The sequence below is a fragment of the Heterocephalus glaber genome, unplaced genomic scaffold (genome assembly GCF_053883595.1).
Source record: "Heterocephalus glaber isolate CG9 unplaced genomic scaffold, H.glaber_assembly_v1.0 deba00001497, whole genome shotgun sequence".
Taxonomy (NCBI): Eukaryota; Metazoa; Chordata; class Mammalia; order Rodentia; family Bathyergidae; genus Heterocephalus; species Heterocephalus glaber.
Window position 1 is genome coordinate 1,473,677 of NW_028258320.1, and position 25,772 is coordinate 1,499,448.

Sequence of the window (25,772 nt, forward strand, 5' to 3'; positions counted from 1 at the left end):
GCGAGGCCCCGTTCCCTTGTCTCTGGCAGATGGCCCATCGCTGTTGCCGTCAGCACACACTTCCGGGGACCTTGAAGGGGCTCTGTTGGGGCCCAGGAGGTGCTGAGCCCCCTTGGGGCAAGTAGCAGTCTAGTCCACCTCCAGCGCTGTAGGAAGTCACTTGTCCCCTGTTTCCCACATGTGTGCACTTCAACTCGAGCTGCGGTGTCAACCACCTGCCTGCTCTGCCCGGGAGTGCGCCCCCAAGGCTCCTGCTGGCTGGAGAAGGAGGGCGTTTCCCACAAGGCGCCCGCCCCTGACCCTTCTCCTTCCTGGAGCACAGGGGCTGCTGCTGGAGCCGAGGAGAGAGGCGCCCACCCTGCAGCTACGTCAAACCCTCAGAGGGAGGAAGGGCCGGCGGAGATGGTGCTGGAGCCAGACACGCGTGGGTTCGACTCCTGGCTGGGCCGCTGTCTTGCCATGTGGTCTTGGGCAAGGGAGTTAACCACCACAGTCCCCTTTTTCCACTGCGATGACTTGGGGACAGTCACGCCACGCCATGCGCTGTTGTGAAGAGCGAAGGTGAAGCTTGTAAAGTGCATTAGCACAGAGTAATAACTGCGGCAGGGGGTGGGTCAGCTCAGAGGCACAGCACTTGCCTAGCATGCAGGAAGCCGTGCTTCCATCCCCAGTACTGCAAAATAATTAGTAATAGTAATGACCGGGCAGGGATCTGGGAGGGAGCAATTCATTCGGAGGGCAACCCTGGGAAGCACTGAATAAGAAGCAGGCCCAGGATGGAAGCCAATAAAAGCAGCCGCTGTTCTGCTGCACCCCTGGGAGATGGCAGCGAGCCTCACAGGTACCTGCACAGAGGCACAGGTGGGTGTTTATATGCCAGCTCCCCGTGGTCACCAGGGTAAGGGTGCTCTGGGCCACTTCCATTTCTTGCTCCTCCAGCCTGCTTGGAGCTCAGGGCAAGCAGGACAGGGTGACAGCGGGAAGGGTACCAAAGGATTCATCAGGCAGACAGAGTCAAAGGTGCTCCACTTGAAAATGGTAAGGGTCACGAGTATACGGATGGAGCAAAGTCTCTGCCCAAGTGGGTTGTTTGCTTTGAGACAGGGTCTTGCTCTGTATCCCAGGCCAGCCTTGAACTCCCGACCCTCCACCCTCAGCTTCCCAAGGGCTGGGATTCCAGGCATGTGCCCCAAGACCCAGCTCTCATCACAAGTATTTTACCATGTTCCAGGTACTGTTCTAAGCAACTTACTGATATAAACTCATACTTATTGCAACACAGCGAGGTCAATGAAGGACCGAGGCTTAGAAAGGTTGATTAACTTGCCCAGGTTCCCCCAACTAGAAGCAGGAGCTGGGATTTTAATCAAGGAAATTTGGATTTTTAGGTCTACAGGCCCTTCGAGACCCCCTAGGTCAACCTTTTCATTTTATGGACGAGGAAACTGAAGACCAGAGAGGAAGTGCAATTTGAAGTCACACAGCTAGCTAATGACAACACTAGGACTTGAACTCTGATCTCCTGATCCTTTCTGGGGCTCCCTCTGCACCCCCACCCAAGTCTCAGCCTCTCTTCCTATGGGTTCCCAGCCTCAGGTGGGGCTGGGGCACCTGTGGTGGCTTTCTGCAGAGCGCTGGGTGCTGCAGAGCAGAAGCCGGGGGGCCATTAATCGGCTGGGAAGGCAGGCATGGCACAATCAGATTATGATCTTTAAGATGCATGCTCTGAATCTCAAAAATCAGCAAAGGAATCAGGACCCAGAGGAGGCGTGTGTCGCCTGTCCCTGCTTTTTAACCCCAGGCTGGCATCAAAGAGGGAAAGAAGAGCTGGGTTCACTAGGGTGTGAAATTTCCTTTTTGTCTCCTGGGGTGGGGAGGGAGAGATGGGAAATTGCAACGTACCCCATGTGTAATTAAAGGCTCCAGAAGTTTTTGAGGATTATGTCGCTGGAAGAGACTCGCTGGGCTCTGGGTTGTGCAGCTGGGCCCTGGCTGATGCATCTCTCAATAGACTAAGGGAGGCTAGGAGGTGTGTGCACGCACTCGTGCGTGTATGTGCGTGTGTGCTGGGACAAGGAAAAAGTACTACTGACAAGATGTAAATGAATTCTTGAAGCTTTACACTTCTCAGAAAAGCCAGAGCAGGAGCTGGTTGTCTTTGTCGTCTACCCTTGAGTAGCTACCAGGTGTCTTCGCCAAACCCTTAGTGGGTTGCTGGGGGTCTGGTGAGACAGGGTGACCAACACATCCAGTGTTAGCCCTGAACATCCCACATCCCACGAATCCTCCTGTCCTGGCCAAGGCAAGATAGCTCGTGACCCTTGGCTCGGCTCCTTTGGTAGGGTGGGGCCGGGCTAAGCCTGGACCGAGAGAAGCCAGTTGTTTCAGGACCAGTGAGGGCTGAATGATCTCAGGGCTTGGACAAGTGGGGACCATCCAGCCTGGTTTCCAAGTCTGTCTCCAACTCCTGCCTTGCGATTCCCGTCTTTGTCTGACTGCCTCCTCAAATCGGGTCACACCCTTGTCAGGAACAGGATTCCCTGCGGGCCTGGTGGCTCTGGCTGGCAGGGCTGTGTCCCTGGCATGGGGAGAGCACAGAGCAGGAGCTGAGGCTGTCAGGACTGTGCAACGTGGGCAAGTCTTTCTGTCTCTGGGCCTTCGCTGCATAAGAAAGTACTGGACTGGGAGAGGTCTTTCTTTTCTTTCTTCCATTTTTTCTTTTTGTGAGAGATTTATATTTAAATTATGAGAGTGGTGCAATTATTTGTTGAAAAAATTTAACAGTCCAAAAATTTAAGAGGTTAAAATCTGCTTTTCCTTCTCCCTTGGGACAACTATTGTTAACAATCTCCTTTTTTAATCTTTCCAGACATTTTCTATGCATATGCAAGCACGCACGTATATATAGCCTTGATTTAAAACAGAACACAAATGAGGTACTTTTCATGTTATTCTGCAACTTGCCTTTTCTGTTTAACAATATATCCTGGACATCTTTCCTTGTCTACATACATATAAATCTTTTTTCTTGTTGCTGCAGAATGTTCTGCTATAAGGATGCTCTGTTTAATGAGCATGCTGGTCTCTAGGGTCCCCTCCAGCCCTCCAGCCAAGTCCCCAGGCCAAAGCGACGCAGCCAGGGATGGGGTGGGATGGGGCTGGGGGTGTCAACCGGTTTTCAACCCAAGAGAGCTTGGGGTCTGTAGCATCTCTTCCTGGACAGGGTCAGAGTAATTCGGAGATGGATCAAAAGGAAACAAGAACTTCTGGGTCTCATAATTAGGTATAAGGGGGCTTCTAAAAATACACAAAATAGCACCCTCCCTGGCACCTGGGTAGGGCCACAGATGAGAGGCTTTCTGCAGATACAACGTGACAGGGCTGCAGGGCCAGAGAAGTTTCCCCATTTCTTTGTCTTTCCTAAGAAGCTCATGATTATCACCTTCTAGGTCACCAGGAGCAGAGCGCAGAGCGGCAACACAGCTCTTGTGCTTCCAGCTGGCTCCCATCAAGAAGTTAGAAGGGAGCCTGCAAATACATTTCCTGTTATCATCTCTCTGCTCCCTAGTGACTTTCCCCTCCAGCTGGGGTGGGGAGGGCCCAGGCAGGAATATTAATGCCCCAGCTTCCAGGTGCCAGGAGGCGAAGCCTGCAGGAGGGTCGCTGAAGGTCGCCGAGCACGACAGCCTACGGAAAACACAGATCCTAATGAAAAATCTCCTGGTTGCTGGCAGGGCGGTCCTGACTCGCAGCACCTGGGAGAGGATGGACGTGTGGACCCCCACGAGCCAGGCACACTAGCGTTGGTTTTGTCCAGGTGGCCAGAGGATCCGTGTTGCTGGGTCTAGATAGATAATACAATCTCTCTGCCATTTGCTGGGAGACAGCCTGGGCTTCTAAATTTTTTATGGCCTCACTTAGCTTGGAGAAAATCCAGAGGTCAAAGCCGGCGCAGACTTCCCGTCACCTTGCCTGTCCGGACGCGAAGCCTTTCTGAAGCGGGCTCACCCATGGGGCCCTAAATTATGGCGATTACACTGCAATTCGAGGTGCAATATTACTTTGATACACTACCTGCTGCAGCCGGCCCGGGAGGCGTGCATTATTTAGCAGGGAGGCTCTGTGCTGCCACGGAGAGCAGCCAGAGCTCCTCGGGATCCCTGCTGTCCCTGCAGCCTTGGCCCGGGGCCTGGGAGAGGGAGAGGCAGGAGCAGCCTCTGAGTGACCCCTCCCTGACCGACATAGAGAGAGGAATGCATGGAGAAAGTGGCAGGTGGCCACGAAGTCGGAGGTGGCCGGGTGGGGAGGAGCGCTGAGCCCACAGCTCCTCCTGGCCCTGAGGACACTCTCATCCTCCTTAGCTGGCCTGTGGAAGCCTTTGTCACCGGTGCACCCTGGAGCCACTGGTTCTGGACCCTGGCCGGCTGCTCCCAGCTGGTTAGCCCCTCAGCCCAGCTCAGGGGTCCGGTCAGCGGCAGAGATGAGTGGGGGTGAGAGTGCTTCCCCTCCTGCTGGGGCCCTGGAAGCCGAGCCTGTTTTGGCAGAGGCCCAGTTTCACCCTGGCTGGGGGCTGGGGGCCTCAGTTGGGCAGGCAGCCTCTCCCTGGCTCTCCTATCTTTGGCCTGACATCAGTTTCTAGATTGCAGGTTACTTCTGCTTTCATCCAAAGTGGTCCTTGAGGGAGATGGATTTCTGATTGAAATCCAGTCAATTGGCACTGAGGCTCGGAGAACCCAGCAGGAGCACACTTCTGGAGAAATTGCCCTGGGATGGAGGAGGGGCGGGGGTGGGTGGGTATGGGACAGGAGGCTGGGCCTGTGAACAGCACTGGCCCTGTTGGTTCTCCTAGAGTCCCCAGGAGGGAATGTGCTCTGCCTTTCTGGCTCTGCAGGATCCGGGTGCCCGGAGACCTTCATGGGACACCCTCAGAGGTCACCCCATCTGGTCTCAGGCCTCCAGATAGTGTGGAGCTCGAGCATCCCAGCGTTGGAGGAGGACCCCGGTTGGTGAAACAGGCTGTACATCTAGGTGGGTGAAGGAAGGTGGTCTGCAGGGACCTGGGTTGGTCTGGTCAAATGAGGATTCATTCCAGAACAGATTCCTGTTCTCCAGGACTTCCAAACACCCGAGCAGAGGTAATAGGTCCCTGCAAGGCACCCTGCAGAAGCCCTAGACTGCTCTTGACTCCTCAGCAGTGTGCAGGGTCCTTATCTGCCCCCCACCCCTGGCCTGGACAGTGTCCCCACCCCTACCCAGCCCTCTTTTCCTTTCCTCTGGGAGGTGGTGAGCTGCTCCTCTGACATACCCCTTCCACGTCCCCACTGTCCTGAAAGCCCTCCAGTAGGAGATCTAGATTCTAGATGAAGCCCTCTCTCTAGCAGAGCCTGACATCAGTGTAAATTCCCCTGGGAGAGGCCACACTGAATCTTCAACATCTGGCAGCAGAGGAGTTTATCAGCCTAGGAGGGGCAGCCTGAAGGAGGAGGGGTCTGGGGTTCAAGGTGCCCAAAGGGCACCTGGAAGGAAGCCTGTCAGCATGGGAAGGTGAAGGGTGACCTTACCAGCCCCACATGGAAACAGCATGACATTCCCTGGTAGCCCAGAAACGTCAGCAGTTCGTTCTGCCTGCCCTTCCTGGGCCAGCAAAGAACATATATATTATCTCTGTGTCCACCTGGGAACCTGCCTGGGATGAACACATGTTTTGGAAGGAACACTGTTGCCGCAGAAGCAGATGTGCTATGGGGGCAGCCAAGGACAGGGAGATTTTTTTTTTTTTTTCCGGTACCGGGGATTGAACTCAGGACCTTGCATTTGCAAGGCAGGCACTGGAACCACTGAGCTAAATCTTCAGTCCGAGGACAGGGAGAAAGGACCAGCTAGGAGCTTTGGGGCTTTGCCCTTTACTGGCCACGTGACCTTGGGCAAGTCACTGCAGCTCTGCTCTTTTCCAGTTCCCTCATGATGAATGAGTGGGTCCCCTGTGGTGTGCAGGGCAGCTGAGGCCTTGCTCCTCTGCAGTGGTGAGGACAGACACTACCCTGGTGAGCAGGGAAGATTTATTTTCCTATTTGTCTGTCCCCCTGCTAGTCAAGGGGACTGTCTTCTGGGCCATGGAGAGGGCAGGCAGAGACCCCTACCAGCCACTGCTCCTCTGCCTGTGGCTGTTGGTCTGATTAATGTGTTCAGTGCCACCCTCTGGGGTTATCAGGGGGGTGGCTTGAGGTATAGGGGTGGATGACACTGGAGAATCCAACCATCAGCATCGACTCCTGGGCTTGGAAGCAATCTTAATGGCCACCTTGGTGTCCTCCTCCGAAGCTTTACTTCCTGTAGCGGGAGGCTCACGACCTCTACCAACCTGCTCTCTAGGAAAGTTTGCCCTTTTCTGGAACCAAAATCCAGTTCCCTGTATCATCTCTCATTAATCTTAGCTTCTTCTTAAGGGCAGTGCATAGCAGGAGCGAATCCTGTGCCCACGGGACAGCTCTTTTCATAGCTAAGGGCTGCCATCTTGTCCATACCCCACCATTTTCTTGGGCTAAAGGTGCCCAGGGCTGCTCTTGAGTCCCTTCATGACCTCCACTGTGACAGGAATTAATTGAGTGGCCAGTGTGACAGTAGAGGCCCTAGTCTTTAGGGAGCTCCCCATCTGGGAGACCAAAAAGAAAAAGACACAGGCATTTGAGACTGTTAGATTTCCAAACGTGGCTACTGGTGTGGCCACCTTTTCAGAGGCTAGGGGTTTAGTCAAGTCGTCCAGGGGTCTCTGAAGCAGCTCTCAGCCCTTCCTCAGAGAGTGGGGGTTATGGGGGTCAGCTGGGGCGTCCTTCCCTGGTGTCCCCTTCCTCCTCTGAGAGGGAGACGTTGGGAGAGAACGAGCTTCCATTCTCCCTGCCCCATGCCCAACAGCCCGGGTGGGGGCCCCTGCAGGCTTTGGTGCCACAGACCTAGGGCTGAGGAGACAGCCTTCCACCTTGGGAAGCCACCTCCTGTCGCCAGGCTCCCACTCCTCTTTGACCCCAGAAGCCATTCCTAGAGGGCCCGGCTTCCCGCACAGACCGAGCCCACCACATCCAGGCCTCTCCCGCCCCCAGCTCTTAATTTATTATTAACTCTGGCACTGACTTTGAAATTATGGAAGACCATGTTGTTTCTCTCGTCGGCATCTCTTATGGTCCCCAAGGGGAGGTGAGCAGAGAGCGCCAGATACACAAATATGCTGTGCAAACCCTGCAAGGATTTTCAGTTCCAGCAAGGGGAAGAAATTAGCTGTAATAAGCCGCTGTCGCCAGGCCAGAACACCTCCAACACAGACCTCCAAGGGGCTCCATGCTGTCCCTGGTGTTGGTCACCCGGCTGGACAACCTGCCGTCTTCGGGTCCCCCTGTGGGAGGTGGGCTCCTCCCCACCGGGGCCTGTGACATCACTGGGCAGATATCAATATCTCAGGCCTAGAGGAGGAGGACCAGGAGGAGCAAAGCAGGCACACAAAGAAGCAGGCCCTGGTCTTGGCCCTCGCCCCAAGCCATTAGCTTAAATGGTGGTAGGAGAGGCGGTGGGAGTCGATTTTCATTTTCCTAGAATGACTGGAAGGGGGAGGGTTATTTGAAAGTTTCTAAGAGGTGAAAGGGATTCATCCCCCCAAACAAAAGGATCAGTAGGCGTCTGGCCTTTCCTTTTTCCTCTCCTGAGGAGAACCAGGGGCTAAAACCTTTAAGTGACTACCTCAGGGCAGCAGCTGCACTCAGGCAGAAAATAGCCCCGGGCTGTGACTGGGGTGTGGGGGAGGAGCTGGTTCTAGCCCCTCAGCTGGTTAATGAGTTGGCCCCTGGTTTTCTCTCTGGTTTCTAGCGCAAAGAATGTAACTTACCAATTTAGCAGATGCTGTATTAAACATTCATTGAACCGAATAGGTCAGGTTTCCTGATATGTAACTTGTAGTGTGGTCTCTGAGAAGTCACCCTCATTCACTGATAATGGTAGGACAAGGAAGGTTTCACCCCTGATGGGCCAGTCCTCATTTTTATCTTAATGATGGTTTTGGGGGTTTAAAACCTTAGCAAGAAAATGGATGGTTACCAATGTTGCTGAATCTTTTTAATTTAAACCGTTGTGGGATTTTTTTTCCCCAGGAAGAGACAGTAGAGGGAATGGTGGAGTGGAGCTCAGGAACCTAAGACCTGTGACTGAATCTTAGTTTGAATCCAGCCATGTGGCGCTGGGTGTGTTCTTGCACATCTCTGTGCCTCAGTCTCCTCCCCTATAAAGTGGCAGAAGGACACCACATCAGATGTTGTGTCCTGCAGGACTTTGTGCCTGGTGCGAGCTTAGTGCGAACTGAGGAGGTGTCGAATGTTTTGTAGTAAGTCGTGACTGTTATAACAACAGTTTTGGGACACTTCTCGGGAGAGTGGACTCTGTTTTTATTGTGCCAAGTTCTGAGTCTTTGCTTTCCTGATCATTCTGAGTCAGGATTTCTGAGATTCCAAGGAGCACCCTGAAGATGATCTTTAAGGTCTCCACCTAGAGTGTAGGGTGTGTGTTTCTGGTTAATAAAACATTCCTGAGGGCCAGGGAGTTAGCTCAGTGGCACCACGCCTGCCTCGACAGCACAAGGTCCTGAGTTCGATCCCTGGTACTGCAAAAACCAACACTATTCCTTTCAGTGCTGGTCCCCTTGTGGCTGAGACTGTGTGAGATGCCCGGATGTCATCCTGGCTTTGGTCAGTGGCAGGGTTTTTGGTTCCCCTCTCTGAGAGGGCAGCAGGGCCTTGTCACAGGAAGAGCCCTATGTGGGGAGGCTGCCTGCCTCCTTCCAGTTCCATGTATGAGGCGGGGAAGGGATGACCTAGAGGGAGGGTGCTTCCCTTTCTCACAAGACTATCATGCAGGATGAAGGCTCGCAGAAGATGGGGTAAAGCGCCCTAAAGTCACCCACAAGGACACGTCACCTTCACCTGTCACCTCATCCCAGGTGCCTAGAGGGGATGCCCGGATAGGCTGAGGGTGCTGAGCCTGGGGCTCCACTCCCAGATTCCTCCTCACATCCAGTCAGCCCCACACATCCGTGCATGGACACTCATTCCTTTAACAGGTGTTCCTGGAGACCCAGGCCACTGCTGCTCTAGGGGCTCCGGAGACAGCCGCAGATGAGGCCCCGCCCTGGGGAGCCCACAGGAGCCTGACAGGCCGGGAAGTTACAGCAGAAGAGAGCTGCAGCTGAGGGGAGCGCTTCGAGGAAAATAAACCAGGGAGTGCAGTTGCAGTGGGCAGTGTGGGTGCTCCCTTGGTGGTCAGGACCAATTCTGCTGAATGGGTGACTTTCTGAAACTGACTGTCAACGTGTTTTCTCTGTAATAGAAACGCCACTCCCAGCACTCGGCAGGCTGAGGCAGCAGGATCACAGTGAGTTTGAGGCCAGCCTGGGCTACATAGTGAGTTCAAGGCCAGCCTGCACTATAAAGCGAGACCCTGTCTCAAAAAAATGGGAAAGAAATACCACTACTGCTACACTAAATAACAGGAGTTAGCAACTACTAAGAACTTGCTAGTGCAACACCCTCTTCTTTGAATGATTACAAAGAATCTGATCTCTATAACAACCCTACAACAAGGGTACCACCACCACCACCACCATCATCATCATCAGTGCTACTGGAGATTGGACTCAGGGTCTTACACATACCAGGCAAGTGGTTTACCACACCCCCACCCCAAAGGTATTTTTACCCTACTTTACAAATGAGGAAAGCGAGGCATAGAAAGGCCAAATAACATCGCACAGCTAATACAGAACGCAGCTGAGATCTGAGGCTCCTGACCAATCTGTGAATCTCATTCCTTTTGGGGGCTACGGGACAAGTATTTGAACTGTGAGTTGAATAGTTACACTCCGTTAAGTGTTCTTCATTCAATTTGACCCATTTTCAACTCGCGTTTGGTAATTTGTGGGTTTTATCTCATTTCAGTGAAGAGGGCTACCCCTGGGAGTTGGGGAGCTGGTGGTTGAGGGAGGTTTGGAGCTTTCAGGGTGGTAAAAGTAGAGAAACCAGAAAGATGTGGACTACGAGAGATGCCAAGAGGTCCATCCAGCCCCGGTCGCTCGCTGTGTGGGCTGAAAAAGTGAGTCCAGAGAGAGGCGAGAGGCACCCACAGGCACACACCACACACACTCCGGCCCTCTCCCCAGCCTCCTGCGCATTTTGAAGAGTGTGTCATATTCTGTTAGAGGAACCAAGTGCCGCGTTCAGACAGGGTTTCAGCCTATTTACCCGGGGACATTACAGCTTTGGAGGCAACAAACACACCCATTTGTTACTACTTGCAAAGATGGTGTTCACCAAACAAGGGTTTTCTGTAAACAAATTAAAAAGTAATAAAGTAGCCCCATCTGCATGCCAGAGCAATGTGCTTCCGTTTTAATGAAGCCTGCTACAGCAAAATCATCTCGATGGCTTGTCAAAGACTCTCGCTGGCCGAACATGGACATGTGCAGTCACGAGAAGGCCCCATCTCGCCTGAGTAGACAGGCCGGCTGGACCAGGCCTGGCCCTAGGCCACTCACTGCTCTAGGGAGAGCCCACGTGAGTGCATAACACAGCTGGATACTGGCCAGATACCACAAGGCCCACAGGAGCAAGTGAACAGTAATAATGATATTTAATCAGCATGGAGCATATGATGGGGGGCTGGGGATCTCTTTGCTCCTCCAAATCTCTTCTCCGCCCTCTGTGCCCTGAGCTGTGCCTCCAGAGAGGCTGTTTGTGGCCCCCAGGCTCCAGGCCTACCTCTGGGTGGCATTGCTCAAAGCTAGGCACCTGTAGGGGATGGGAGGGAGGAGGACAGGGAGGTGGGGGCTCACATCTCCACGTTCACACTGCCTGTCGTGGTCCTTCTCCTGGAGAGGAGCTGACTCTGGGTCCCTGTGACCCTGCCTTGTCCTTTGAGCCCAGCAGCGGTTCCCTCCTCAGTGTGGCCAGCCTGGGGGTCTGCACCACCTGCTGCGGCCTTCCTCAGTCCTGCGCACATCTCTGCAAATCCCCCTCTGGTAAACTCTCCTCAGGGGTGTGAATGAACCATCTGCTTCCCACCAGGCCCCAGGTTAGTGCCCACAGCCCAAGCCGAGCCCATATAGACAAGTTCTACTTCCTCCAAATGGCTGTGAGGTGGCCGCTCTTAGGAGCCCCATTTACAGATGGACAAACTGAGGTTCAACTTGCTCAAGGCCCAGGAAGGCATCTTAGTTGCTTTTCTTGTTGCCAGGACGAAATACCCAACACCCACAACTTAAAGGAGGAGAGGTTTATTTTGGCTCATGAATTTTAGAGGATTCAGTCCAGTTGGCCAGCTCCAAGGTAGGAGGGCTGCCTGAAGGGTCCAGTAGAGAAAAGCTGCTTACCACATGGCTGCCGGGAGGCAGACGCACCCTCCAGGCCACACCCCCAATCACCCGCCTCCAACTGGACCCTGCATCATCACAGCAAACCAGCCGTGGAGCCCCCATTAAGCCAATCATCTTCCACAAGCCCCACCCCTGAACACAGGAGGCTTTTGGGGGCCTTTGTACAACTAAATCATAACAGAAGTGGAAGCATTTGGCCCAGTCCATCTGCCAACAGAGACAAACTTAACCACAGTTCCACCTCCCAGAGAGGAAGGCTAGCTCAGCACCCTCCAGCAGCCCAGCTGCCAGCAATCATTGACTAACAAACACTTACTGAGTACCTACTATGTGCCAGGCACTGGGGTTTCCAGGTGAAAGGTAGCCAGCTCCCCCTTGTTCTGGAGGAGCCCACAGCCCGGTCCTTGGTTGTCAAACTTGACTGCAGGTTAGTGTCACCTAACTCAGTGCCCTCCTGCCTCAGTTAAATCAGGACCTCTGGGCATGGCACCGCGGCATTTCTGTTTTAGAAAAATCCCCAAGAAGGTCTAATGAGTGTCAAGCTTAAGGGCCAGAATTGAGGCCATGGTCGGTTGCAAAAGGGGACAAAGAAGTCTAAGAGAATGCAGCTGGGCTGGTTCTCCAGATGGTGGGAGCCCTGGAGAACTTGGAAGGACGAGAGCTGGGAGCAGAGATCCTCACAGGGCCAAGACCTGTGTGTTTGCGATTATTCATCCAACAAACCTGAGTCAGGCCGAAACTCAGGCTTGGGCAATCCCGATGGTTTGCACGTGGAGATGGTCTTTCTGGCTCCACAGCATGGGAGCTTCGTGCGGGGGCTCCCAAAAGGCCTAGGCATTGGGAGCCCCCATGCTTCTCTGTCCCTATGGGCAGGCAAAGGCTTGGGAAGCTACTGGCTAGGGCTGGGACAGGACCAGGGAAAGAGGGTCTCCAACAAGGTCTCCAGCAGGCTCCTCACCCCGAATGAACTCCGTAGTCCTGAGGAGGACTTTCCATTTCCTGCTGGAACTTCAGTGCTCTAGCTTGCTGCCCACTTACTCAGTGGGGGAAAGGAAATTTTAGGTAACTAGAACTTCTGTCCTTCCCTCCTGAGAGCATGCACGAGGCAGTGTTGACCCAGGAGATAAGAGAGGCGAACTCTAGGGAGGGAACACAGGGAGCCCCAGCCTGAGGGGGACGCAGCCCCACCCCTTTTCTCCCTAGGCCCTGGCTCCTCATGCCCACGAGGATGCCCTGGGGACCAGCAGCTGCCAAGGACAATTGAGCCTTTTACCATGTGCTTGTGTGAGGAAACAGATGCACAGGCTGGCTAAGAGATTTAGCCAAGGTCGAAGAGCTGGTGATATTGAGACGGAGAACCCAGGCAGGGGGGCGCAGAGCCCTGCTCCTGCCCACTCGCCATCCTGCCTCTCCACGAAGCAGATGAGGCGTGGTCTATGCCCAGGGCTCTGACAGGTGGCGTTAAGAAAGTGGGTCTTCTCGCTGTGTCTCCAGAAGGAAGGAACTGAGCCCGGAACTCTTTGCATTGTGTTTCCTTCTGCTGAAGAGCTAAGGGTTGGGGCAGGGCTGTCCTGGAGGGAGGGGCGGACAGGCAGCCACTCTGCCCTCTCAATCAGGCAGGTGCTTCAGCTGCACAGGCAGGCGCCCAGGGCCAGGCAGATCCTCATTAGCAGGTCCCGATCAGCTGCACCCAGAGGGGAAGGCGAATTACGCCAGCTTCCGGTGGGCCAGGAGGAGTGGTCCACCCCTCCTCAGCTAGCTCCTTGGCCATGCACCCAGCCCCTGCCCAGAGAGGGGGTCCCCAGGGCTGAGTCTGCAGGAGGTGAAACCAGACCTGCCTCTGGGTGTGCTAGCACCTTGCATTACCTCACTGAAGTCTCACAACAGCCTTGTACGTGGAACACTTGTTTGGTTAGCTGCAGTTTCAGAGAGGCTGAGTCATTTGTGCAAGGTCACACAGCCCCTGGTAACTCCAGAACCAGGGCACTGGGCACTAGACACCCACTTCTACATCTTGCGGCCCTGCCGAGCTAGCCCATGCAGCTGTGCCGCCTGCTTCCATCTTGGGATTGAGTGTGGCCTCCCAGGTGCCTGTGCCCAGCTGTGCGGGTGCCTGAGATACCCTAGCAGGATGGGAGGGAGCTCCGCCCAGGAGTCACATTCCAGCTCTGCTGTGTGGTCCTGGGCAAGTTACCTTGACTCTCTGGGCCTCAGTTTCTAGCCATGCCAGGTGAGGATGGTACTCTGGTGGGGTGGCCTAGGCACTGAATCATCGTGGTGGATCTCATACACATTAAAGTCCAAACCCCTGGGTGGGGTGGGTCATAGAATCATTAGACTGTGGGTTGAAGGGTGCAGGTCTGCTACCCCCCATTCTCTGATCTCTCACCTCCACACAAGCCCCTACCACCTTGTCCTGTGTGACAAGGACCCCCAGGCACCCCTGGAACAGCACGGGTCTCTCCCTCGGAAGCAGGCACAGTGATTCCCTTTGTTGTTGTTGTTGTGATTTGTGGTGCTGGGATGGAACCCAGGGCCTTGCACGCACTAGGTGAGCACTGGGCCACCAGCTTCATCCCACCCCAGTGGTTCCTTTCCCAGGGCTCTGCAGGGCAGTGAGGGGCTTGGCCGGGAGCGTGCATGCATGTGTACGTGTGTGTGTCTGCCTCTGTGTGCTGCAGCTCTACGTGTGTCTCTATGCGTGTCTGTACTGTGTGTGCCCTGTCCACTCAGCAGCAGCATCCATCTGGTACAAAGCACTCAGCAGCTCCTTTGCCCAGCTCAGAGCCTTCAGCCTCCTGGCATCCACATCCTAGGACCCTGGCTCCTGACCTCTGTGCCCTTCATTCTTTCCTACCCGAGTCCTGGAGCGGCACCTTTACCAACACAGAACCTAGGTGGAGGCAGCAGAAGAGGTAGTCCCAGAGGTCACTTGGTGGGGGCCCCAGAGCAGAGTGGACAGGACACAGAGTCTGGCAGTGACCACTGCCTCCCGTCTAGTGCAAGCTATTGATTTTGGACAGGCAGTTGATTTATACCCTGAGCTTCAATGTGGTCATCTTTAATACAAGGACAATAATAACTAAGTCATAAGATCGTCATGAGGCTGTGAGAAGCCCAGAGTCCACTTGGGGACATCAAGCCACCAAATTATAATAATGTAGTTAGGGCTAAACCGATCCTGGCTCTCATACACAAGTTCTACTGAGGGCTTCCTTGGTGGCCTATGCAGTGCTAAGCCCTTTACAAGCCACATGAGGTGGCTTCCCTTATAATACCCATTCTATAGTTGATAACATTGAGCCAGAAACGTGAAGCACAGCTGGGACAGGAACCCAGGCAGTCACCCAAGCACTGGGGGACAGAGCAGGGCAGGAACAGTTCTGCCTGGATGGGCAGAGATGGAGGACAGCAAAGTTCAGGAAGCCCCTTCTGGCCTGAGCCCTTGGGATAAGGGGAAGCAACCTCAGCAGGGTGAGGATGAGTAAAGGCCTGGCTGGGGCCCAGCCCTGTCCCCACCGAGATGGAGGTGGTGGGGCTGCTCAGGTAGGGTCTCCTTGCGTCAGGAGAGGCTGGCTCTGCTGAGCAGCCCTCTTTGCTGAGGGTATAAACCTGTCTCCTTATTCCCCCACAAGAGGTTGTTTTATTACTCCTCGGTTCTCCCATCACCGAAGCACCAATAAGCCCCATCTTTATGGCCAACGGAAGACACATTGAGCTGGTTAGGGACGCTCCCTCGCCTAGTGTTTGCCCAGTGTCTAAGAGGAGGCCAGGGCCCTATTCTCACTGCTCCATAGCAGAGCTGATTATCTTCTTTCCTTTTTAATAGTTCCACTCCAGGAGCCGAGTCCCCTAATCTCTTCTCCAATCTTTGGTTACAACATGTTATTAATTCCACAGCCATATGGTTTGTAAAAGGTTTCCTGGTCCCTGAGATTGTTGGGTCTAATGACTCCATCTAGGGTGGCATCAGGGGATTGAATCCCTTTCAGAGACAAACCAAAGAAGTGTAGGAACTTGGCAAGTGTGTTAGTCATTTTTGCAAGGCTGACACCCTCAACATCAAAGAGAAACGGTTGATTTGGGCTCATGGTCTCTGAGGGTTCAGTCCATGGTAGGTTGGTTCCAGAAACATCATGGCGGAGGGGCATGGTAGAGGAAACTGCTCACCTCATGGCTGCCAGGAAGAAGAGATGGAAAGAGCCAGACAAAGAGGGAATGGCTGGGGACAAGAGTACACCATTCCAGGTCACATCCCTGGTGATCCACCTCCTCCAATTAGGCTCCACTCCCTAACAGCACATTCAGCCATGAACTCAGTGATTGATGAGCCCACTGTTGAGGCTTTGATCTGCTCACTTTCTAAAAGTCCTAGCTCTGAGCACATGAACCTTTTGGGGGACATTTTATTTTATTTTTTGCAGTACTGGGAACAGAACCCAGAGCTTCATGCATGCTAGGCAAGCATTGTACCACTCAGCTATACCCCCAGGCCTTAGGGGACATTTTTGATCCAAACCATGACATCAAATTGATCTCCATGGGCCTCCACTGCCATATCTGTAAAATGGGGATAATAACAAACTCACCTCCCAGGGTGGCTGTCAGGAATACATGATTTGTAGAATAGACAGCATCCTCACAGAGCCATGCCTTCAGAGGGTTAGCTGTGATGATGAGGGAGGGGGTGGCTCGGCTGCTAAAGTCACCTAGGTCACAGGGCTGAGATTGGATGCAGGCTGGTCTGGCTTCTGAACTCATACTCCTCCCTGACACAGGGCTGGCACCAGTCCAAGCCCTTCACTCTCTGGAAAGGTACAGTGACTTCCCCTAAAGGGCAGCACGCCAGGGGAGGTGTGGGACAGAGTCCAACATGGGTGACAGACAGCAGCAGCTAGGATTGGAGTCCCAGCACACACCTAACTCACAAGGTGCTCTGGGTCTCAGTTTCCTCGTCTGTAAAATAGATGAAGGCACTAGTTGGATTTCCAGGGCCCTAAGGCGCTTCTGAGTCTATATGTGAGTGGTAGAGCCAGGGCTTAAATCACAGAGATCTGTAATGGTGGTGGGGACCACAACCCCAGCCAATGGAAACTGGTGGTCTTACAGCTGCCTGTGGCCCACAGACTCATTTTGTTTGTCGTTTTAATTTTCATTTGAATGTGTTGGCACGGGCTGCTGTCTGGCTGCTCCTTGGATGCTGATCTGGGGAAGACTTGCAACTGCAACTGTAACTGCACCTCAGCCTGGTTGAGGCTGGGTCAACGGGGGTGGCCAGTGGCCATCCCTCCATTCCTGTTCAACACCTGCTCACCAAATGGGGTGGGTCCAGTCCTGCCAGGCCCAGGGCAGGCGGCATTAACTTGGAGAGCTCACTCTGGGCTGGGCCTTTGCGGGGGAGGGTGAAAGGGAAAGAGGTGCTCCCCATCCATGTTCTCTTTCCACCCGACAACGACCCCACCTGAGTCTCGGGGTGTCGGGGGGAGCACATCCTGAGGGCTGCACATGATCAAAACAGCAAATTAAAAGTGAAAACCCACAGTATTTTCCCACAATTCCCTCTGTCCCTTGAGGACGGAGGTGTGTGTGTTCGCGCAAGCTTTCAAGTTGTTGGGAATGGAAACAAGACAGTTTCACGGCTCTTCCTCTGCACTGCAGACCTCAGTGCAAAGTGCTGTTATTAGCCTTGACTTCCCTGGCCTCCCCTCCAAGAAGTCATTAAGTGTGTTATTCTATGCAAAAGAAAGCATGCATTCAATGTTTGCAGCCTCTGACACCATCCTACTCATTTTTGCAATTTTTATAGCTGGCAAGCTGCATCCTATGGAAAGCAGGGGGTCAGGGAGCCACACTGGGTGGCACTGCATGAGGTTTTCATTTATGGGTTTTAAGGCTGTACATTGGCACCATGGCAGAGACAGGGGGACTGAGGTTCCTGGGCTGGGCAGGGCTGGGCAAGGGCCCTAGGTGACCAGGTGGAAAACAGGAAATGAGGGGTCAGCGTGGGCCCCAGGTGACCCAGGCTTGTGCTCTGGGAGGAGGACCCCTTTCTGAATCATCTGTGGAGCAAGGAACTGAACTGCCTCCTGTAATCCCTTCCTCTCCTTCAGTTTCCATTTCAAATTTGTTTCTAGTCTTGGTGGGTTGCTTTGCTAAACAGCCCCAAATCCATCTGCTTTTATTCTCTAGCCGCCAGGTCCTATCATAGCAGGAGGACCGGGCCAGTGGCAAGGACCATAGCGTGGGAGTGAGGTCCCCATCTTCACTCTGCTGCTGCTGCTCTGTGACCTTGGATTGGGGTTGCCAGGTATATAGGAAATCAAAAATGCAGGATGCCTGTTGGAATTTAATACGGAACATTTGGGATATGTTCATCCTTATAAAAATTCTTTGCATATCTGAAATTCAAATTTAACTGCTCATTCTGTATTTTATCTGGCACCCTTACCTTGGATGAGTTCCTTAACTTCTCGGTCGCCGAGACTCTGAAATGGGGGTGATTAGCACTTTACCTGTGTTTACCTGTGTTTCTGAGGGCTGTGGGAGTTCAACAGGTAAAATGCTGAGAACAGGGTGAGCATATCCATCTCACTCAATTAGTGGATTAGCAAGTGCTTCATATGTTGAAAACGCCTTGCAAATGTAGTTGTCTTATTGTTGTTGTATCTTCCCTCTCCCCCAGCTTCAGCAGAGACAGCAAGCCAGCGACACAGGAATGGAGGTTAGGCCTTAAGTGGAACTTCCTGGCAGGAAGGACCAGCCACATCCCCACTGTGCAGGTGACTGGAAGTGCTAAGCTGATGCAGTCTGTGTTTTGGGGAGAAGGCTGATGGGGATGCGGTACACAGACAATGACCTGCTCTCCAGGATCCTGTGAACGGACACGCTGTGACCATGCCAACCACACGGATGAATCACACAAACACTGCCAGGTTGGCTGAAAGAAGCCAGATGGGAGAGAATACACAACACGTGATTCTGTTTATCAAGTTCAGGAAGAGGCAAAACTAAACCGTGTTGTGGAGGAAGCACACACTCGTGGAAAGAGAGGTAGGGAGGCATTGCCTGGCACCTCTGGGGGTTGGAGGAGGAGATGTGGAAGGGTCCTCATCCCTCGGGTTTGCTTGGAAATAATCCGCTACAGGCACATTGGTGCAGGCCCTTTCCTGGGTGCGAGATCGATTGCACAGTCAGACAAGGTTTCAGAGAGGGAGGAGGGGCAGGTTCAAGCCCGAGAGGTCCCCAGGCTCACCCCTTCCTGGTCAGGCCCTGCAGTTCTGCCCGCTTGAAGAAGGCCTTGGGGAGGAAGGGAAGGCCGGAAGCCGACCTCTCCTTGGCCCCTGCAGTTAGCGAACCAGGCTGGAAAGTGAGTGAGAGGGTGCTAGGGACCTGGGCCTCTGGCCTGGGTGAGACTAAGATTCCTCCTCGTTTTGCCCTTGGGGTCCACCTACCTGTGCGGGGGTGAGGGAGGGAGATGGGAGGGCGGCAGTGGGGGAGCAGATGTGGGGACAGCGGACCCAGAGCAGGACTGTGTTCTTACTCAGTCTGTTCCAACGAGGCCTCAGTAGCCCGTCCTCCTCCTCCCCCAGGAGCGGAGGTAATTGGAGCTGTGATGACTGCAGGCCCAGGGGACACTTTCCGTTCACTGGACCCTGTGTCTGAAGATCCTGACCCTAGCCCCATCCTGCAGGTGCCACTCCGCCAGCCCCTGAGTCCCTCCAGCCTGTGCCAGCCGCCACCTTAATTCCCACGTGAGTGACATTTAAGGGTGCCTCTTCATTGAGCCATAACAATTTACAAGGCGTGGCGCCGAGGGCTGTTCTGGGCGTGCGGGAGGGAGCGGTCACCCTTTATCATCTGCTGGGGTGAGGGGCCAAGTGATGCATGGCCCCTCATTAAAGCCCTGCGGAGGACTCAGGGAAGTAAAACATTTTAGCAAGCCAATCACCTCACATTTCCCCAGCCACCCGTCCTGCCCTGCCGGGAGAGCCGGGACTGACTGACTGTGGAGGCTGGGAGTGGGAGGCTTAAGTGTCTTATTTACATCCGCCCCCGGGCAGCATCGGTCCAGGCGGGAAGCCCGCACCCTGAGGGGCAGGACCACTCCCCACTGGCTGCCCCGGACCGACCCGCACCTAGGAGCACTTCACCCCACCCCTCATCTTCCCCAGGCCCTCAACCACTGGACCACTCGGCTCAGGGTCTACTGCCAGTGAGCGCAGAGGCAGTCTGAACCCAGCCCACAGCGTTTCCAGTGGGAACAGGAAAGCGGGATGAAGCCCTGTGGGGAAGCACACAGAGCTGGGCCTGGGGCAGAGGTGTGAAAGGGAAAGGGGTGGCCTTTCTGCTGGAGGAGGTGGGCAGGCTGCCTCCTCTCCCGCTCTGCTTGCCCCTCTTCCTCCTTCCTGTCTGGGTCAGCCTAGGAGCTGCCCTGGGCCCTGACATTGCCAGTTTAACTCCTGGCTTCACCTCTTTACCAGCCTGAGCTTCCACTTCCCACGTATAAAAGGGATCTGATCTTTTTCAGTTTTCAACAGTTATTGTGAAGACTAAAATAAATCACATTTGATAAGAGGTCTGGTCCAGAATAGCTATCCAATGGCTATGGGTAAATGGAGGTAGAGATGGCCAGCAGTCCGCACCCTGTCCTGTGGCATGTAGTCAGGGGCTGGGAAGCAACTGCCCAGCAGGAACCCTGTTTGTTTTTTCTTGGTTTTTTGAGACAGTGTCTTGCTATGTAGCCCACGCCGGGCTCAAACTTGCGGTGATTCTCCTGCCTCAGCCTCCCAAGTGCTGGGATCACAGGCGTGCACTGCCACCCTCAGCTCAGAAACCCTGTGTTTTAGGCATCTAGGTGAGGCTGTATTTCGAGTTCTCAGCAGTGGAAGGTGTACAGGGTGTTGGGTGCCGCTTCAGGAAGGATCAAGAACTGTGCTTTCCCTGCTTGGGAATACCCCATGCCTCCCGAGAGGATGCTGTGACATGAAGCCCCGCCTCGGTCTGGAGAGGTCACCTCCCGAGGGATGCAATTTTTCTTTGCCTCTGCCTTGGCAGCAACAAACTCCCTAGAGAGAGGATGGCAAATTGGATAAAAATCTCTCTGTGGCAGATTCACTTTCCCGAGCTTAGACAGCCCTGCCCTGAGTCATTCTGATGAACTTGAGATTTTTCATACAGTAATCTCCCAACCAGGTCCCGGGTCTCTCCCCTCCCAGCTGAGGCCTCAGCTCCAATTATGCTCAGGAGGTGCCGGGGAGTGAGGCTGGAACAACCCCTCTGCCTCCCATCAGCTACCTGGATGCAGATGAGTGATTTGCCTGGGGGTTCAGAGCCCAAGCACTCAGGAGGGAGACAGAGCAGCGGCCTATTTCCTCAAGGAGGGGCCAGGCACAATCTGGGACTCACCGAAAGGGCCAGTGGGGCTGGGGCTGCAGGATGTTGCAGAGCAGGCAGGTGGAGGAGAGAGCCATGGGGTGGGTGCCCAAACAGTGGAATAATGTGCACAAAGGCCAGAGGGGAACCCTGGGTCTGAGGCTCAGGAATGGCAGGAGGGAGGAGATGGGGTGTGTGTTAGTCAGCTTTCCATTGCTATAACAAATACCCATGGTATGCCAACTTATAAAGAAGAAAGGTTCACTGACTCATGCGCTGTGCACCTGTGGTGGCCCAGGACATCATGGTAGAAGCACATGATAGAGGAGACCTGTTCACCTCTTGGTGGCCAGGAAACAGAAAGAAGGGGAGGGCACCACCAGCACAAGCAGGTACTGCGTTCTCCCCTTGTTTGGTCCCCTCCACCCTGTCACTGTGCCCCAGCCGGAGCTGGAGCAGGCAGCAGAGGGGGTGGCATCACTGGGGAGGCATCACTGCTCAGACTCTGGAAGCCATGGCCAATGCCCCAGAGCGGACATGAGGATCTCCAAGGAAACCCTGCCTGTGCCTGAGCTTACAGCCAGGCCTCAAATCCCTGCCACTTGCCTGAAAAGGGCCACATCTCCCTGTCTTCAAAAACAGCTCAGCACCTTCTTGGAATGAGTCCATTTCAACGAAGGGTAGCTTGGCTTAAAAAGCACCACAACAGGGGCCGGGGATTTGGCTCAGTGGTTCTGGCGCCTGCCTCGCAAGCACAAGGTCCCGAGTTCGATCCCCAGTACCAAAAAAAAAAAAAAAAAAAGACCACAACACACACACACCTTGGACACCCCCCCCCGCCCCGCACCCGAGTGCTGCAGTCTTTTCTCTTTGCTCCTTTCTGCTTTCCTCCCTCTTGCCCAGCCTGTGTCTGTTTCCACTGATTTCTGTCACTCCCTGTCTCTGTCACTCTCTATCTCTGCCGATCGGCTCTTTCGTCCAACTGTCACTGGTTGTGTCTCTGCGGCTTGTGTCTCCTCCCTGACTCTGTGGGTTTGTGCCTGTCACTCCACAGCTGAGACCCTCTGTGTGTGCTGGCCTGCTGTCCCTTTTCCCCTCAGGGCTGCGGGGCCTCACCCTCATGTCTCTCCAGCTCAGGCAGGAGCAGCAGTCCTCCGGGGGGTGCTGCTGACTCACACGTGAGAACTCTCCGAGCGATTGATCCATCAGGGAAAGGAGGAAGGGAGCGGCAGGAGCGGGGAGCTTGAGGCAAGTGGTGGGGTGGCAGCGTGAAGTAGCGCTGAATAAATACACAGCTGTCCCTTTTATCTCTTCTTGGCAGGAGGGAAGCGGCAGGGGTGGGAGAGACTCAGGAGAATGGGTGCAGAAGGGAGATGGATGGTGGGGCCCACAAGGACACAGGCAGATTGGGGACATGCAGACAGAGCCTGAAACAAAACCGGACGTCAGTCTCCGTGCCCTCTGATTCCTAGCAGGGACTTCCAACCCTGATTGCTGGGGACAAGGAGTTGCTAGGAATCTGAGACACAAAGGATAGGAGAAAGCTGCAGGAAGGGTAGCGGGTGGCATCAGCGGCATCAGTGGCGCCCTCAGTCTGGGTCTCCTGGCTTCCGATCACATCTCCTGACCCCTTCTCCACGGGCGGGTCTGATGACCAGTTCCGGCCAATGAGCATTTCCGGGCAGATGTTAATAACCCGAGAGACACCTCCCGGCACTGTCTTTCCTTCGGTTTGAGGAATGGCTTCTCCATCATCTGGGTTATTGTGAGGCCTCTGGGCTGCATGCTTGGCCCGGCCGCTCTTACCTAAGCAACGCAGGCACACTGTTTAATCCCCTGCCCATGGCCCCTCTGTGCCAGCAGCTGTGTAAGTATCGCACACCCTTGTGAGGCTGGGGTGGCTTCACAGGGGGCTCAGAAAGGTGCTGATGAGTGGTGAGCAGTGGCATCAACTGTGATGGCTCCAAACTAGTGTGAGCTAGGATCTCATTCCTGGCAACTCAAATGGTCCTGATTATTAATATAATTCCCTCTTCCCTGGCTCATACAGCCAAAAAGGATCTGATTTCACGGATTCTTTTTCTCCTGTCTCAGAAACACAAACAGAAATCTCTTTCAGATTTCTGACAAGTCTTCCGCTTTTTCACCTTTCACTACTACGGAGGGCAACAAAAGATCACAAGGGGGGGCCCTCCTGCAGGACCAACTGCAGGAGCTGGGGTGTTCCTGGCCTTCTGCTGGGCCAGAAGAGCCCAGGCCAGCCCAGGCCAGCCCTCACCAGCCCTCCCCAGCCCTCCGCCTGTTCTGACCAGCGGCAGGCTTACACAGCCTCAGTTTTCTAACTCACAAAATGGAATGAATCACACTGCTTGCTCTGTGAGATTCCTCTAAGATCTGAGTTACTCTGTAGAAAGCATTGGTCGCTGGGCGCACACACCCTCTTCCTGGTTGCTGTGCTTGCTGACTTTAGAAAGCAGCTCTTCCAACCCCTGCCAGGGCTGGCTGGGAGCTGTGCTCCCTCAAACTCTGGCTCAGGGAGATGTGCACAGGGGTGAGGATTCCAGTCCTTTCCAGAAACTACTTCTGAATCTCCAGGCCTGGGCTGAGCTCCGTTTCTATCTCTGTCCCTGGCAGAATTATGTTCCCCTTTCTGGCCCTAAAGATCCATCATCCTCATGGGGCCTTTGTGGTGGTAGGGGGTTGGGCCCTCCTCCTTCTGTCTGCTCTCTCCTGTCCTCTCCCCAGGTCCAGGGAGGGAACTTAGGTCTCCACATTCTGCTTCCCCTTCTCACTTCTGTGAGCTCCAAGTCCTGAATGTACTCCTGATAAATCTCCCACAGTGATCTTTGTGACCCCCCTAAATCCTCTCTGCCCTGCACTGTGCCCTGGGACTGATCTCGGTGGCCTGACCTTGGGCCTCAACTTCCCCAGTGGCCAGTGCCACAAGAGACAGAGGAGAGGAAGGAGGGCTGACAGAAGTGGTTGTTCGGAGATGGGAGTTTCCCGTGGAGCTGCCGTGTCTTCTACAGTCTCATCTAGCAGCTCTGCATCCTCTCTGTCCCTTTGAGTTCAGCCTCCCTAGCCTGACTGCCCACTCCCTGCCCACACCTGTGCAGGCTGCCCATGCCGTCATTAAACTCCCAAATGACTCAGTTGGAAGACACCTGAATCTCCTGCCATCTACGACTGTTCATAAGATGCCCGGTGCCAAATCCTTCAGTGCTCCCCCACACCCGCCTTCCTTCAAGAGCCCCTCTGTCTTGCTCCCCAACGCAGCCCTACCGGCTGCTTGCCCTCTCTGTCCCCTTCCCACGGAGGCCACTGCTCTTCTCTTTTCCTCGTTAGGCACTTTGACATGTCCCTTGGGATTGCAACTCCCATGAACGTTGTTTGTTCCAATTTTCACCCCTGGGGCTCAGGCCAGAATATGCAGGATCCCTGGAGGTTGGTCTGGGGACCCTCAGGGGTTTGAAGTTTCCTACTGGACATCCTGCCCTAAGCCTCCCCTTCTTCCCACCTGACCTTCAGCAGGTCCCATGCCAGGAATCAGCCTTGAATTGCCTTTTGCCTGCATCCTCTTGGTTCAGTGGCTTAGATTATTTCCTGCTGCTGCCTTCCCTGCCAATCCAATCCTCATTATCCTGACACACTTCCCCCTCTCTGGACGGACACAGATCCACCCTCACCAACCCTGCAGTCTCCAGTGCCCATCCAACCTACCCTCCACATTATCAATCTGGACTTGCTGCTCCCGGCCCTACATCCTTCCATGGCTCCCAGTGCAAGTGTCAGGTGACAAGCAGAAGCCCTGTGCTCTGAGCCCTGCTGCTTTCTCCTGTCAGCACCCCCGGAATACAGAGCTGCCACTCCCGGCCTCACTGCGCCCTCTGCCTGGAATTCCCTCTCTGGTGTCACTTCCTCTCGCAGAGGCAAAGCAGACAGATTTTTCTTCTTTTTTTTAATCTCAAGGGAATAAACTGGAGGGAGGGGGCGAAGCAGAGGTGGGCACTGGGGCATCGCTTGCACTGGACGCCAGCACCTGCCAAATGGCCCACCCACACTTCTGACCTCCTCTGCACGCCCACCTGTCTGGCCTTCTTCCTTCCTTGCTGCTTTTTCTACTCTCCGAGACTGAGAATTTGAATGTGGCTGAACCTTGCAGCTTCCAGGCTGTACTGCGCTGAGTCAGTCACTCAACCTCCCTGGGCCTCCCTGGCTGGCCTACCTGGTTGGGGGACTGGGCTGCCTAGGGGACTCGGGCAGGGCGGGGCCGAAGCCAGCAGGGCGGGGCAGCTGGGCCCCTCCATCGCTGCAGGTCCCCGCCCCGCCCCGCCCCGCCCCGCCCCGCCCTCAAGGACTTGGCTTTCCGAACAATCGAACAATGGCTGTCCTCCACGGGGTCTCCCCACGCCCTTCCAGCCCTTCCATCGGGCTCTGGAGAGCAGCCGGGGTTGAAAGACCCGGAGGAGCAGGGGGAGGAGAAGGCGGGGCTACGACAGGGAAAGGATTTAAAATAGGAGCAAGGACAGCAGGGGGAGTGGCAGGAGTATGCAGTGAACTCGGCGCTCTGGAAGACAGACGGGCTTCAAAGCTTAGCTCGGAGCGAGGCTGGGCCAAGCAAAGCAGCCCAGGAAGCAGTCTTTCTCTTGCCCTTCTTTGGGGAGCAGTTTTCAACCAGGGACATAATTTATGAACCCGAGAAGCGGGAGGGAGGGGGGCGGCGTCACGTTCCCCGGCCCGGCCGCCATGGAAACAAACTCGCACCTCCCCGTCCTCCGCGCCCGGCTGGCCGTGGGCGCCCCCGCACGGCCACCCGCAGCACCGCACCCGGGGGTGCCCTGCACCCAGGGCTGGACTGCAAAAGGCGCCCAGGGCAGAGGGAGGCCGGGGCAGGAGCTGATCCGGCGGCCAGCCCAGCCATTCGTCAGCGCAGGGCACATTCATCATCGGTCCATGTGCCAGGTTCTTTCTTGCCGCCTACCCTGGGCAGCGCGGC

General features: G+C 54.7%; 1 long non-coding RNA gene across 1 annotated transcript; it reads left to right on the forward strand.

Moving 5' to 3' along the window:
* The first annotated feature begins 18,234 nt into the window (after nt 1-18,234).
* Nucleotides 18,235-19,907, forward strand: LOC110349543 (uncharacterized). The gene is made up of 3 exons (XR_002395562.2): nt 18,235-18,454; nt 18,994-19,155; nt 19,576-19,907. It is a non-coding gene; the product is annotated as an uncharacterized LOC110349543 (long non-coding RNA).
* The last annotated feature ends 5,865 nt before the right edge of the window (nt 19,908-25,772 follow it).